The sequence below is a fragment of the Medicago sativa genome, chromosome 6, assembly GCF_051527215.1.
Source record: "Medicago sativa cultivar Bolivia chromosome 6, Bolivia_mono, whole genome shotgun sequence".
NCBI classification, from domain to species: Eukaryota; Viridiplantae; Streptophyta; class Magnoliopsida; order Fabales; family Fabaceae; genus Medicago; species Medicago sativa.
Window position 1 is genome coordinate 34,643,521 of NC_140754.1, and position 4,177 is coordinate 34,647,697.

Genomic DNA, 4,177 nt, shown 5'->3' on the forward strand with positions numbered 1-4,177 from the left:
TACTACTAAATTTACTACTATTACATGTGCCAAATTATTTATTTTACTATTCTAATTTAAGATGTACTTTTTTTTTTTTGAAGGATAATTTAAGATGTACATAGGTAGTGGATAATCACTATAGGTAGTGGATAATTATTATAGGTATTGTAAGTTGATAATTTAGATAGATATTTAGGTATGTTTTATTATAACATTTACTATTTTCTATCTCAACGAGACCCACGAGACTCTCGAGCTAGTGTGGAGATTGGCTATTTATGGCTCTCCTTTCCTTCTTATATATCTCAACGGGACCCACGAGACTCTCGAGCTGGGGTGGAGATTGGTTATTTATAGCTCTCCTTCCCTAATATATATCCCAATCAAAACCTTGCCACTACATCGATCCTTAACTCATTTTTTAAACCCTTCCCATGGCTTCAATTGTCAATCATGAGAATCAGAATTGCAAGCCTCTTCATGTTGTAATGGTCCCATGGCTAGCTATGGGACACATACTACCTTTTTTTGAGTCGGCCAAAATTCTTGCTCAAAATGGTCACACTGTCACCTTCATAAACTCCCCTAAAAACATTGATCAAATGCCTAAAACACCCAAAACACTTCAACCATTCATCAAGTTGGTAAAATCACCTTTACCATACATAGAAGAACTACAAGGTGCAGAAAGCACTCAAAATGTTCCATTAAACCTAACTGGTTACCTTAAGTTAGCTTATGATGGGTTTCAAGACCATGTTACCGAGATACTCAAAACTTCAAAGCCTGATTGGGTATTCTGTGATGTGGTATCAGATTGGTTACCGTCGATAGCCAAGAGTTTCAACATTCCTTGTGCGTATTTCAGCATAGGGCAAGCTTGGAGCTTGGGTTTCTTTAATCCACCAAGGGAACGAACCGACAGAGACTTGTATAGCCCACCAAAATGGGTTCCTTTCCAAACAACTATTCATCTCAAACGTTACGAGGTTATGAGAATACAGTCGGCTATTAAGAATGATTCTGGAAGAGAATTTTCTCGTTCTGATGCCGACAAACTATGCGCGAGTGTTGACCTTTTTCTTTTTAGAACCTCTAGAGAACTTGAAGGTGAATGGTTAGATTATATTTCTGACCAATACAAGGTACCTGTGGTTCCGGTCGGGTTGCTTCCACCACCCATGCAGATAAGAGACGACGAAGAAGATGAAAAGAATCCTGACTGGGTGAAAATCAAGGCTTGGTTGGATTCAAAAGAATCATCTTCTATTGTTTACATTGGATTTGGGAGCGAGTCGAAGTTAAGTCAACAAGATATAACCGAGTTAGCTAATGGAATTGAGCTTTCTTGGTTACCTTTCTTTTGGGCTTTGAAAGATCTTAAAGAGGGTACACTTGAATTACCTAAAGGATTCGAGGAACGAACAAAAGAACGCGGAATTGTTTGGAAAACTTGGGCACCCCAATTTAAAATCGTAACTCATGAATCAATTGGTGGTTGTATGACTCATTGTGGTCCAAGTTCAGTCTTTGAGATGCTTTATCATGGACATGTTCTTGTGACATTGCCTTATTTACTTGACCAATGTTTGTTTGCAAGAGTACTAGAAGAAAAGAAAGTAGCTGTTGAGGTACCAAGGAGTGAGCCAGATGGGGCTATTACTAGGGACTCTGTTGCCAAAACATTGAGGTTGGTAATAGTGGATGAGGAAGGAAGTATTTACAGGAACAATGCCAAAGAAATGGGAAAGGTTGTCAGTTCAAAGGATATTCACAATGAATACATTGCAAATTTCATTGCCACTCTTCAAAAGTTTAGAGTTCATTCTGAAAATTAAACATATTTCATGTACTTCTTCCGGTCATTATTATAAGCAAAACTTCACTATTATAAGCAAAACTTCACTTTTTAGATACATTGAATAATTGATGTATTTAGTCTTTATTATAGACTGGACAAATTAATTATTCAATATATCTAAAAAGTGAAGTTTTACTTCTAATTGTGACCGGAGGAAGTATATGTTTCCCTTTTAATTTTTTTTTTTTTTATCTCATTGCAATAATAAGCCAAGTGATGTTGATGCCAGTATTGCATTGACAAGAGTTTGACTTTGTAATTTCGTGTGACAAAGTTCAAATAGACTAGTACTCTTGTTACATGATCATTTTTTTTTTTTGACGGTAAACAAGAGCTTATCATTTCATAAAATAGAGAAAATTACACACAACTAGTGTTAATATTGAAGGGGTATTTCCCAACAATTTTAAAGACCCAATACAAGAGAAAAAAACCTACTAAAGCATGCTTTGCAATACCCATAAACTTTGTCGACAAGTATGAGGATTTAAGCCAAATTTCATACAGAGTCTTTTTTTTCTATCCAGTTACGGATCATTTTTTCAACCACATCACGCTCAATTCGACTACACTTGGTCTCAGATTTTTTCACTTTGTCATTCTGGACAAAAAACAATTGATAAAGGGCAAAGGTAGTGAACTTGGATTCATCCTCATAAAGGACAATAAAGCTTGTGTGATACCATCAAATCAACCTTAGATGATACAAAGACTTAAAAACCAACTAAAAATAAAAACAGAACACAACACACAAAACAACATAAAAAACACACAACAACCACCACTAACACACAAATGGAAAAATAGAATTCAATCGAAGCTAAACCAACCCAACCGAAATTCACCCATGGAGGTTTCCGCGGAGGCCTTTCGGTGCAAGGTGGAGGGGGGTCGCAACAGTAGCCATCCTATCCGTATATGTTCATGACAGCTTGAGGGGGTGGCTCCGGTGGTGGCCGCTCCGCCGAGGTAGAGGAGATCACAAGGACAGAGCTGGAAGGCTTCAACATCAGAGCACCAAGCTTGAAACTCACGGCCTTCTCCATTAACAACTCAAACTTTTTCCAAATCTCCAACAACAGCCAGATCTGGGTCTAGATCCACACAAAACAACAGTAAACATAAAGGAAAAAACAAAAACCAGGAGATGCTGGGATAGACCAGGAGGTACTGGGGAAAGCCAGGAGGTGCTGTGGACTACCACCACTTAGATGAATAGGGAAACCCCTAGACAGAGCTCGGGTGGAGAGGTAGAGAGAAGTTAGAACTTCTCTCTCTAGAAAGTCCCTTAATTTCCCTTTGTTTATTTTTTTTTGTTACATGTAAATACTAAATTAAAAGATAAATACTAAATTATTCACTTCGATTCAAATGAAAGTTTATGTATTTAGTTCAAATTTTGGATCAAACACATCAATTAAGGATGGAAGAAGTACGTATGGAATAATCAATATAATTCTTTCACTAATATTCCATATAATTCTTTGTGGATACTAACTAGAGCCATGGATTAATGGCTCCAGTGGCGGAGGCTTATATGGGCTGTGGTGGGCCACGGCCCACCCTAAAATTTTTTTTTTTCCTATAGGAAATTACAAAAATACCCTTATCATATTTTATTTTTCTCAAGTGGCCCACCAGACTTTAACGCTTCCTCTGTTACACGTACACAAAACAAAACTTCTTTGATACTCACTTCTTTCCTCTTCCTCTGTTACGCGACCTACAAACCCATAAGTCATAACCTTTCAAATCTGGTGGCCGATTGTCAGTTGTCACTCATTCCGGCCGCGTCACCTCCATCTTCACCACCGACTCCGGCACTCCTTTCTCTCTTTTAGTTGGATCGCGTAACGACTTATTTTAATTTTCTAAGGTATGTAGTTTACTTTATTGATGAAACTTTGTGCTTAGCGTTTATTACAAAAGAAAAATTTATATTTATATATTAGAGTATATTTTGCTGGCCCACCGCCGATATTTTTTCTAGCTCCGCCACTTATGGCTCTCAAACACTAAAGCTTGGAATCATCATCTTTTTCATGCTTTCCACGGTTGAAAAGGCCTAAAACATTTTGAAGATACCTCTTTTTTTATATGCTAAAAAGATAAAAATATTCTAGGGGTCATTTGTAAAAATAACTTATATACTTTTTAAAATATGTTTATATAGTCTCTCAAAAAAAAAATGTTTATATAGGTTCCTTATAATGTTTAATATTTTGTTCCATGCATATAGCCATGAGTTTCTAGTATTCTACTTTTTTCTATCTTGCACCTCGTGAAAACTGCAATCTGCAACTTCCTTCTAATTTAATTTTCATGTTCACAATA

The 4,177-nt window shown here is 36.7% G+C and overlaps 1 pseudogene across 1 annotated transcript; it reads left to right on the forward strand.

The window, feature by feature from the left end:
• Positions 1 to 383: 383 nt before the first annotated feature.
• LOC146914745 (soyasaponin III rhamnosyltransferase pseudogene) lies at positions 384 to 2,150 on the forward strand (annotated as a pseudogene). Its single transcript, XR_015014379.1, has one exon. The product of XR_015014379.1 is annotated as a soyasaponin III rhamnosyltransferase pseudogene (transcript).
• The last annotated feature ends 2,027 nt before the right edge of the window (positions 2,151 to 4,177 follow it).